At 49.2% G+C, this 12,265-nt stretch overlaps 1 protein-coding gene across 2 annotated transcripts in view; it reads right to left on the minus strand.

Moving 5' to 3' along the window:
* MAL (mal, T-cell differentiation protein) overlaps window positions 1-12,265 on the minus strand; it is a 48,860-nt gene that overhangs the window by 12,508 nt on the left and 24,087 nt on the right. The gene's annotated exons all lie outside the window — the stretch shown is intronic.

Genomic DNA, 12,265 nt, shown 5'->3' on the forward strand with positions numbered 1-12,265 from the left:
CACACACACACACACACACACACACACACACATTCATGCAGATCCTTGGAGTCTGTGGTAAGAGAGCTCTGTCCACAATTTGCCCATAAGAACAAAGGTTTATCCTGTGCTTAACCAAGGCCCTGACTGCTCACCAGGCCTCAGGACCCCACCCTCCTCTCTCTAGAAACTTGACCTGCTCCCATCCAGCTTCCAGGCGATTCTACTCAAAAAGACCCAATATGTGGCCAATTTTTAACGTCTTCAGGGCTTGGTCACCAAGTCTGTCTTCCAACGGATCTCTCTCTGGGGGACCTGAACCTCCAACCTTTGGGTTACTAGTAAACACATTAACCATTTGCACCTCCCAATCCACATTTGCATATTCTGGCCTTTTGAATAAATGGAACCATCTAATATGTTCATTTTGGTGATTTTACCTATTCAGTTTACCCTAATTTGTCTCTTATAAACACTGTTATTATCCATACTGCCACCTGTTCTAACTCCACCATCTGAAGGATGCTGAGTGGGTATGTCTCATCTCTTAGGACACAGACATGAAACCACTGGCTTGAGGCCCCTTTCAGAAAGGATGCAAACCGCTCCCCCATCCTGGAAATGTATGCAAGTGAAAAATCTACACAACAAAACACACACCATGTCAACAATTCTACATGGGCAGGTTGGTGATATTGCTGGTCGCTACTTTCATGGGGCTATGCCTTCTGTCTTGAGCAGCTTTTCCAAATGATTTTACCATCATCAAATTTACTGTACCACTAAGTTTCTCATCTAGCCTTTGGGGTTGATCACATTTGATCACAACGTAGAATGTTTTGTGAATTCTGTCCTAAGTAGGTAAAACGGGTCACTTGGCTTAAAGATGATACCAAAGGCAAATTTCAGTTCAAGGTTCAGAGATTTCTTTGGGGATTTATCCAGTCTCCATCTCTCCAGAAATCTGGATTTCACAAGGACTTGAAAGCTGATTCCTTCCTTCTCCCCCTTTGATCATAATTCTTTTGTAGAATCCTTCATCCGAACGCTCAGTAATGGTAGCCAGCCCCATCCAGTTCTGGTCTCCCAGCAGAGAAGGTTCATTCAGCCACAAGTCATGTTCATCTCCTCAGAATACATGGAATCCTTAAACACTTGGAAAAATGGACCCAGGAGGTAGACAGTGGGCCCTCCCTGGTCCCCTCATAGGGGAACCCAGGAGGTTCCCAAGCTACAGCTGAACACATGGGACAACTTGAGTAGACAAGGAGTCAGGAAAGCAGGCCAAGTCAAACAAAGAGGGCCTTCTCTCTACCTGTCCCAGGTAAGCCAGGTGCTGGGCACAGGAACAGCCTCCCATCCCAGCTTTGCCACTGGGCCATGCCCCCTCCTTTGTTCCAGAGTTATCCATGGGACAGCCACAGCTGCTGTGAGAATTCTGATGCAGAAGCTCGGTGCTTTAGCTAACCATGGGCATGTGCATCCCACAGTATCTGCGTGTGTGAACATTGCTGGGTGAGGTGTCTCAGTTCTCCAGCTGTCTGCACCAGAAATGCCTGCAGGTGGTTCTAAGACAGAGAATTAATCTTCTCACCATTCAGAAAGCTTGGTCACCATAATGGACTTGGCTATAACTCATAGCTAACCCTCTGAAGTACAAATTACATGAGAGATTGACATTATTGAATTCTAACTGCCAGAGAGTCTTTGACTCCTACAGACTAGAACAAATTGTGCAAATGCATCACCCTGGCTATAGGAGGAAGGCTTTGTCTACTCTGGGGGGAAATTTCTTTGTTTGTCTTCTAGCATTCTTCTGCAGAAGTCCTGGTGGTGCCGTGGTTAAATGCTTGGCTTGGTGATAGTCACTTGGTGGGAGAAGGACGTGACACCTACCTACATACAGATCATAGGCCTGAAACCCCATAAGGCAGGAGGCTGTTCTTCTCTGGCCTTGAGGGTCACCAGGAGGTAGTATGGACCCCACTAACAACTGCTCTGACATTTCTTGGTGCCAGTCTTTATCCCATTACTAATTCCTTGCCTCTGTGCCTAATCTGCCCTTATTTTACATCTCAAAAGCAATTAATAAACACTGGACCCTAACATGGCCTAATTAATGTAATACAAATCCTATACCCAAATGAGATTCTATCCCTAGATATAACCCACCGCCTAAGGAGCTCTGGTGGCCTGGTGGTAATGAGCTGTGCTGTTCACCCAAAGGCATACGGTTCGAGGCTACCAGCTGCTCCACAGCAGAAAGACGAGCAATCTCCTCCCATGTAATTTTCAACCTCAGAAAACTCACTGGAGGGTCAGCTATGAGTTGTTTCTGACTCGCTAGCACCTAACAACACAACAACAACAACCACCCTCCCACAGAGTTGGTCTGGACTCCGAGGGATTCTCCATCAGTTTCCAAGACTGTAAATCTTTATGAGAGGAAGCTGCTCACTCCTGGTGGCTCAAACTGGTAACCTTTCAGTTAGGAAATCCTGAAGTTCCTTTAGCCATAAGTATAGGGGATGAGGTTTGCAAACATATTTTGAGGGTACAGAATTCAATCCATAACAGGGCTGTAATAACGGTATTCAACTTCCGACTAGCAATTTATAGATGCCTCTCCCCAAAACCCCACACTCCGGTGGCTTAGTGGTAAGGAATTGCACCGCTATTACAAAAGTATGCAGTTCAAATCCACCAGCTGCTCCAAGGGAGAAAGATGGGCTGTCTCCTCATGTGTGATATGCTGCATCTGAAAGACCTTTGGATGGTCAGCTAAGGGTCATTTTTGACTTGATGGTACACAGCAATAACAACAACCACCACCTCATGTTGTTGGATGAGCCAACCACTGGGGACATGACTGTTCCTGCCCTAGGAGGCTGGCTGCATAGCTAAGCAGTCATTGACACTGCAGGATGACAGCAGCATGGAGGGGACAAAGCAGCATTGAGGGGACTGAGCATGGCCTCAGCTGAGTCACACCAGGAAAGGGAGCCTTCACTGGTGGACTGGAGCAGAAGGTTGCGAGTGTGGATCCTGAACAACTGTGAAGGATGCACCAGGTGAAAGGAGATGCCCACAAAGTGGAGTGATAGGAGATGGGGCTAGAAAGAGCGTGGGCCTTGAGACACGGCTGAGGGCTCACCTGAGCCCTGCTCTGTGGAAAGTGTGGTCAGCATGAATCACAACTGGGTCCAGCCCACCCCACCTATGAGGTGCAGAGAGAACAAACAGACCCACGCCCAGGCCGATAAGGGTCTGGGCTGTGAGCTATCTACGCCATCAGGCTTCAGGACCACACTGGCCAAATATTTGTCAAAGGCAAAGGGGTAAGTGAGAGTTCAAGAATTTTTTTCATCAAGAAAATTCTACTCCCAGCTGCCAGGCAGCCAACACTTGGAGGTAATATTTGGAAAATATTATTCAGTTACATGGAGGCCTGGTGCCCAAATTCCATCAGCAAGTCAGACTCCTCACCACCCATCACCCTGGTGATGGCCCATCTGGGAAAGGTGGTCTCGGATGATGGTCTCTAAATGGGGTGGTCTAAAAGCTCAACTTGTATGGGCTGAATCCCCTGAATCCCCAGGCTGGAATTCAGGGTAGGGCTTAGGCTAACACTGTTGTTGCTGAGTATTGTGAGTTGGAACCAACCCATAGCTGATCTCCAGAGAGTTTTCAGAGGCAGCAGTAAATCACACAGGAGACTGCCCACCTTTCTTCAGCTGGTGGCTTTGAACCATGTAACGTTGGGTTGGCAGTGCAATTCCGTCCTATTAGAATCACCAAGGTCATTTTTTTTTCAAAAGTATCAAAGCCAGGTCTCATTGCTCAAAGTATGACTCAACCAGAAGGAAACAGTCACCCAAGGTTTGTATCAAAGACCCTGTAATGTGTCTCCTAGCCCAGGCTTGTGCACACTGTCTTAAGACCCTATAATGTGTCTCTTAGTGCAGGCCTATGCACACCGTCTGACAGCTCGTATCAAACAGCAGAAGCTGCCATCTGCATGTGCAGCCTGGTTTCTGCCCGACAGCAGCAGTCCCTCTCCACCTCCTGCCCGGCCTCCTGGTGCAAATTGTCACCTCAGAGTTCTCTTTCGGTTCTATCCCTCAAGCTTTGACACCTCTTTATCTCGAGCATGGGAGTAGCTCAGCCTTATCTGTCCCCTGCATGATATGGAACACAGTCTCACGGTGGCTGCCTTTGGGGGTGGGGGATGTTGGGTGATCTGGGCCCCCTGAGGCCCCTCCCCACCCGGGATTGGAAACCAGCCATCGGTTGGAGCAGGAACCAAGCGCTACATTTCAATTCAGTCCAACACAGCTGAGATTCCAATCCAAACCTTGTTGGAGCCTAGAGTTAAATAATAACTTCAAAAGCCATCAGAAAAAGGAAAAAAACCCTTGATCTCCCAGAACAGAAACTTGATAAAAATCTGTTTGCCTTTGCAGAAGGAAACACAAAGAACATAAAACGATGAGAACGCCTTCCTACAAACAATGAGCCTTGGTTAGAAAAGGGAATTTTCTGCGCATTCCTGACATGCACACAAAATGTCCATTTTTGTGCGGCTGAAAGAGGTCCCCACTCACAGGCCCCAGTGTTTCTGCTGCATAGCTGATGCATGAAGTAAATGCAGAGCATTTGCACAAATTGTCTGGACAGTTTTCTGTGGTGCCATTAAAATGGAGACCCACATAAGCAGAGACCCTTCAGGAGCACATCAACAAGTGTATGTTCCCACGAGGACTTTCCACGCCACACTGGGTGCTGTGCTCTCCACTGCCCAGCAATCCTGGGAGCAAGCCACATGCCCCCAAAGACATGTGTAAACGAAAGTTTGTGCCTTGACTTCTTGAGAACTGAACTGCTCACAGAACTGGCTGTGCGTCCAGGAATACGCCATCCTCCTCTTTGGTCAATGGGTAGCAATCACCTCCCAAGGAAGGGAAAGAGGAGAGAATCATGCTGTGGGGGGTACACGCAGACTAGTGCCAGCAGCTGGAACGCCGAGTCCCACTATTCTTGGGGTAGTAGATTCATTGATGTGTTTCAGCAGCCCCGGGCTATTTTAGTGGCAGGAGAACATTTCACTGTGTAACATAGCTCTGTGCACCGAGGGAACCACAGTCTGTGCTCAGCTCTGAGGTTTTTCTTGGAGGGAGGGGGTGGTGTGGCAGAGCACTAGAATTTTCACCTTCCATGCCGGAGCCCTGCACATGGACCACTGGGCAGAAGAAGTCTGGACAATCTCCTCTGGCAAACATTCACAGCCTCAAGAAACTGGAGGATGGAGGTTTACCACAAGTTGGAATCAACTTGACAGCAGGAGTTTGGTTACAAAAAGACTGAAGATCAATGGTCAGCCCTTGAGCCTCACATGCACCCACCAATGTCCTTCCCTGGAGGCTTGTATTGTACAGTGCTTTTGAGCAGCTTTCAGCAGAACTTCTTCACTTAGAAGGACTGGGAAGAAAGGCCTGCTTGTGCTACCTGGGAAGACCCTAAGGATCAGAGTGCTATAGGGTGTGGGGGTGGGATAGGACCCGTGATCTGTTGTGTGGGTAGCTGATTCCATGACAGCTAACAACCACATGAAGGTTATGTTGACTATGAAAACAAAGCAGTCTCTGAGTTCAATGGAGAGTAGGGGGCATTTCCTGCTCTCTTTTTCCTCAAGGTGCATGAGAGACAGGAGGGAGGGAGAGAGGGAGCGAGTGAGCAGAGGAGGGAAATGGTACTGTAGAACAGACTCTGGAGCCAAGGAGGACCAGGAGGTGGGAGTCTGTGCACAGAGAAAGGCCAGGGGAAAAGACTTGAGACCAATGATAGGAAACCTCCCTTAAGGTCCCCTCTGTTCTCCAGTTATTGCCTTCAGGAAACAGGGCTTAGAGGCAGAGATGGCAGGAAGCAAGCATACCTTGACTTACACCAGCTTCTCGGGGTGTGTATAACTCCGCTTTCTCACATGCAGAAACTCAGCTCCCAGAAGTGAGAGGAGAGGCTTCCCACACTCAGTCACTCAGAGTAATGGAGTGTGTAATGTGTAGCACAGAACGTGCATGCCAGAAGCTCAGTGATTTGAAACCATCAGTTGCCCTATGGGAGAAAGATGGGCAGTCTCTTCCCATAAAGACTGGGAGCCCAGCAGAGGAGTGCTGCTTGATGACAGTGGGTTTCGAGTGGCTCTGAAAGTTAAGTATTAGGCTACTGACCCAAGGGTTGCTGGTTCAAGCTGGTCAGCTATGCCTCAGGAGAACGATGGGACAGTCCACTCCCTTGGAGGTATGCAGCTGTGGGAGTCCTCGAGGGCAGCCCAACTTTGTCCTTTGGGGCGCTGTGCATCAGGACTGACGCAATGACAGCGGGTTTGGTTTATTGGGTTTGAGAGTGACCACAGGCAGTTTTGGGCAGGTGCAATCATGGAAGACAGACTTTTAGTAAAAAGCCCAGACTAATAAATAAAATCCATCTCTCCTAGCCTCATCACAGACCCCTTGAGCAGTCTGGATTCACCAAAAGCAGGTGCAGGTGAAAAAGAAGAACCAATAGGAACTCCTAGCAGGAGTGACCAGCTAGACATCTCTGCCCTGGTTATGGACTCAGACTGGACACACTGCCATTGAGGAGATTTTGACTCCTGGGGACCCTCTACGGGGTGTCTGAGCCTGGATGCCTTCACAGGAGAAGGATGCCCATCTTTCTTGTGTGGAGTGGCTAGTGGGACTCTGACTTGCTACCTCTCAGTTAGCAGCCCAAAGGGTTACACCCCCTGAGCACCTTCTGCATGTACGACTCACAGTGACCCTCTGCACAACAGATCTGAACCCTGTCCTATGCTGTGCCATCCTCATCTTCTCCAACACATTTGAGGACATTGCTACAGTCACTGTAACCATCCATCTTGTTGAGAGTCTTCCTCTTTTCTGCTGATCCTCCACTTTTCCAGGTTTGATGTCTCTCTCCAAGCAATAGCCTCCCCTAACAACATGCCTAAAGTATGTGAGATGGAATTTTGCCATCCTTGCCTCTAAGAATCATTCTAGTTGCATTTTCTCCAAAACAGCTGTTTTGTTCTTTTGGCAGTCTCAGTCCTCTTCTCCAACACTACAATTCAAAGGCATCAATTCTTCTTCTGTCAGTCACTGTCAAGCTCTCAGATGTATTGGAAAGAGCATGACTTGAACAGAATGCACCTTAGTCTTTAAGTTGACATCCTTGCTCTCTAGGACTTTGGAGAGATCCCTGACCTGTCCAGTTAAATATGGCTCCTGAACACCTTACTACTGATACCAAGGATGTTGATTGTAGATCCAAGTAAGGTGAAATCTTGACAATTTAAATCTTTTCTTTGTCTGATTTGCATAGATTCTACTACTTTGAGTCAGTGGGGAGGTGACTGGGGTGGTGGAAACATTTCTGGTGTATGGGGATCCCCTCCCTCTCTGCCACCTGAGGAGGCAGCCTCTGGGGAGCCTGCCCTCTGGGACTGCTCTCCAGTGAACAGCAGGAGTGATGCTGAGACCACGTGACTCTGTTGACCTATACCACTAGCTCTGCTGTTCCAGCCCTCATCATCTTATATTACTAATCAGAAGAGCTTAGGAAAGACTAGGACTCAGGGTATAGTGGGTCTGCTCATGAAGAAGAGGGGATTCTGTCAATCATTTCCAGCGGCAGGCAGAGTGTGGACCAGAGGAGGGCCATGCTCATTTTCTCTGAGCTCCATTGCTTCCTCCTTTGGTGATTGCCTCCTGCTGTCAAGGCCTGGGATCCCACCTACCAACAGGGTGGCCTTCTCCCCATGGCCTCCTCTGCTACAGAGTTCTCTGCCAGCACTACTAAATGGTCACTAACTTAATACCCCCCCCCCCGCCCCAGGTAGGCAGAGGTCAGTCAGTGAATGAATGAAAATGTTCAGACTCACAAAATTCAGGGGTTTGGATGGAAATGCCCTTGTCTAGATGGAAAATTCTGATAACCCCACGCATGCCCAGTGGCTTTAGCTAGCAGGGTAAACAGAAACCAGGAGGTTCCGTGAAAAATACCGGGCAAGCCACCTATAAAAGACCCAATCTGTGGAAACACCAGACCAAGTAGGAGTGGTTCTGATGCCAGAAAAACAAAAGGTACTGAAGTCAGTCACCAAACAGGCTAGCAATGCTGTATGCAAACAGAGCAGGTTCTATGGTTCTGTGGCTGTGAACCATCTGCCAGGAGCCTAGCAGCCCACCTCCAGGGCCTGGAGACCTTTCTCTGGGATAAGTGCTCATACCTGGGGAAGAGACGGCCTTCATCATTCATTTTCTGTGATTGGTAAATGTTAGCTGGGTTGAAATAAGACCCAATGTCCTCCCTATCATTCAGTGCCCCTTTGCTGAGGCGTTTCAGGCCAATGTGTGTTGAACGCGTGACAAGAGATAGACAGTGAGCTGGCACCTGTGTTGCCTGTGCTGAGAGCTAGAGGCTGTCAGGAGGGTTTCCTGGAGGAGGCAGCAGTCAGGTTCAGGTCCAGTGGGTAGAGGACTTAGCACTCCCCTGCATCCCATCATTCAATAGAGGAACATAAAAAGGGATAAGTGAGGCCTTAGAAAGTCTGAGACACAAAAGTTTTCTCTAACCAACCAACCAACCAACCAACCAACCAACCGCTGCCAGTCCGTGCTGACCCCAGGCAGCTGCCTGTTGGAGCAGACCTGAGTTCCATAGTGTGCAATGGATGACCGTGCAGACCTTTAGAAACATAGCAACCCCTTCCTGTAAGACCCCTTCAATCCAGGAGAAGCCTCAATGTGCAGCAGCCAGGGTGGGGCGTCAGCTTGGGGCTCTGGGACACATTCTTGTGCGGGAAGTGGCCTGACTTCCAGATGCACAGGTACCAGTGACAAATCACTTTGGAAATATTTCATCCCATGAGCAGCGGTAGCTGGTTTCTAAGTCTCCAGGCAGATAAAACTAGTGCCACACATAGAATTCACAAAGCACTGCCCCACCTGTCCTGGCACTTGGCTGGTAGAGAGAGAGGAGGGAAGCTCAGGAAACACACCACTCATGAGACAGAAACAAGACAGGGCTATCAGGTTGGTGAGGGCCAATGCCTAGGAAGACATACCTTACTTCCCCTCAATCAGTCTCTCCAGAGAGAAGTGCAAGCCCTGTGGGGGGCAGAGTCTAGGAACAGCCAGCCCTAAACTGTGCAGCACTTCGTGATCCCAAGTCCAGCGTGCCCTCAGCACCCACCCCCTGCCTCTAACATCCTAACCCACAGGAGAGGACCACCTGCTGGCGCCCCCTGCAGCCCCATGTTGATCTTAGGAGCAGGTGTTGGGAGTTATGAGTAGCCCAGTAGATACCTATTGAACCTGATAGTGACCAAGTGACAACTGTGTGTGTGGCACTGCTTTAAGAGCTCTGTGTGTATTTGTAATGATGCTGTTGTGTCCTTTTGAGTGGATTCTAACTTGCAGTTATCCTATAGGACAGTTAGGATTTCCCACAGCGCTTCCAAGATTATAAGCTTCATAGATACTGTGCCTTTTCTCCTGTGGAGACACTGACAGGTTCTGAGGGCCGACCGCCCATTTAACAGTTAAGTGCTTAACCACTGCACCATCAGAGGTCCGGTCCCAGCTTCCAGATGGTCGATGCACTGACACCAGTGACAAACTGCTTTGGAAAGATTTCATCCCATGCACATAAGTAACCCCACCCCATCCTATAAGTTATTCTTAGGATGGTGATTGTTGTTAAGTGCCATCTATTCATAGTGACCCTAGGAAGAGACCCTTTCCTGTGCCGTCCTCATTATTTCTGACACACTTAAGCCCACTGCTGCAGCCACTGTGTCAACCCATCTTATTGAGGGCCTTCCCTGACTCTCCACCTTTCCAAAGCACAATGCCCTTTTGCAAGGAGTAGCCTCCCCTAGCTATATGTCCAAAGTATGAAAGACGAAGTGTTGCCATCCTTGCCTCCAGGGAGCACTCTGACTGCATCTTTTCCAAGATGTACATATCTATTCTTTTGGCAGTCCATGGCCTACTCAGCACTCTTCTCCAACATTTAAACTCTAAGGCTGTCATCCTTACTTATTATCTAGTTGTGAGATACAAAGCAAGTGAATGAAAAGCCCGTGGCCTGAATCAGATGCATCTTAGTCTTCAAACTGACGTCACTGCTCCTCAGTAATTTGAAGAAGTTCTTGACAGTGGATATGGCTAATGTACTATATCTCTTTATCTCCTGACTGCTGATACCAAAGGTGTTGATTGTGGATCCAAGTAAGATGAAATCGCTGACAATCTCCATCTACCAAGATGTTGCTTATATTGGGGACTATTATATCCCTCCCTGTCCATGTCCCCACAGCTGCTAGCGGTCTGGCTGGAGCCTTCCACATGCAGCATGGCCCCCAATGTGTCCCCTGACTGCCACAAAACCTCCGTCAAGTCTACAGCTGACTTTGGAAACATCTGGAGAGGCCACCGGTCCATGGAGCATAGCATGGAGGAGAGAAGGGGCCAGCCTGCAGCTTCACCCCGGCTACACAGAGAGTGCCCCAAACAAGCAGGCCCTCCCTCCCCCACCCTCTGCCCTGGTCTATCAGTCGCAATAGGTTCTGTTCTTTCAGAGGAAAAAGAATACTCAGGTTTGTGTCCAAAAAACAAGCAAAAGATCAGGAGCGCAAGTGTGTGCCGCCTTGGGTGGGCCCAGGCTTTTGTCCTATGCCAAGGTCCCTCACCAGGACCTCTGCCTTGACCCACAGCACCCCATGCCCATGTCCACCACAGGCCAAGAGCCCTTGGCTGCACCTCTTGTCCATCCGATCCCTTTTCCTTAAATCCAGGACCGCAGCACTCTCTAGGGCCTCCTTCAGAATCAGACCCGGAGCTTCCCTGGCACTTCTCCCCATCTCCTCCTTCCGCCTGTCCAGCTTGCTCCTCTCAGTACACCTGCCTGTTAACAGGGTTTGGCATTTCAGGTCAGCTGAGATTGGCTACGCTGCCCTGGGGCCTTCTCTCACTGCTGTCTAGACTTATCAATGTCTTATGGCCAATGAAAAGTTTTTTCTCAGCTCTGACATAGTTTTCTGAGAACCTAGGGCCTTGGTCTTTACATTGATTCCACACTATGCCTTTGCCCCAGTGTAGGTGGAACATGAACTAGTACTGCAGAGTACCGGGAGCTAAGTGAGGTGGAAGACCAATGCCAGATACCTACCCTAGAAATTCTTAGGCTGCTGGTGCCTAGCCAGGGTTCACGTGAGAACTAAAGCCTTCAGAAGACTGTCAGGAGCTCCCACAGTCAGGGAATGGCAGAGCCTGCTCCCTGCCACTGCCCCCTGACCCCTGCCTGAAGGAGGTGCTCTTGGAACATGCAGAAACAAGTGAGGAGCTAGCTCGTCCCACAGAACCAAAAGACAATCAAAAGCTGGGACTTTCCGACCAGCATCTCCTTCGTGACTCTGGCCCAAAGCACCACGTGCAGGGCCCAAGATGTAAGTCTGTGAGGAAGTCTGAGATGGGCTTGTGTCTAGGGACATAGCTCAACAGACTTTCCTTTTAGGAGTGTAAGTGCTAAGCAATGAAACACAACAGGAGGGTGCCCCTTGCCCTTACCTCAAGCAACCCCTGGGAGGGTAGCCCTTCCCTCAGGAAAGCTGTCCCAGGCTTGATCAAAGACAAATCACTGTTGACGCTGTGCAGAACTGGCCTCAGCCGGCAGGGAGGCTCAAAATAAAGGGCTGGAGGCCCCGTCTTCCTGGCCTCTCTTCCACACCACGCCTGCAGCACAGTCCACACTCTTCTCGCTGGCTGGTGTGTCAGCAGATGAGCCAACTGTCAGTCTTTGTCTCTGATCCACTCCTCACAAAGCCTTCCTCACATTATCATTTTGAGTCCTTTTCACTCTATGAACTAAGGTGCAGTTAGTCCAAGTAATGATCAGTTAATGCATGAGAAAAGTGGACAAGGAAGGTGTAAGGGAGACAGAAGCAGACTTGATGTCTTCAAAGGATATTGCCTATATACCATGGAGTGCTAGAAGGCCAATAAGCCTGGGAAGAACAGAGTCAAAATGCTCCTTAGAAGAAGGGACACTGAGCCTTCTTACCAGGTGTGTTGGACAGACCCTGGAGAAGGCCATAGGCTTGGTAAAGCAGAGGGTCAGCAAAAGAGGAAGACCCGGCCAACAAGCACATGAAGAAATGTTCAAAATCCCTAGCCCTGAGAGAGATGCAAATCAAAACAACTATGAGATATCATCTCACCCCAGT

This window comes from Elephantulus edwardii, unplaced genomic scaffold (assembly GCF_000299155.1).
Source record: "Elephantulus edwardii isolate Elephantulus edwardi_28Jun2011 unplaced genomic scaffold, EleEdw1.0 scaffold00241, whole genome shotgun sequence".
NCBI classification, from domain to species: domain Eukaryota; kingdom Metazoa; phylum Chordata; class Mammalia; order Macroscelidea; family Macroscelididae; genus Elephantulus; species Elephantulus edwardii.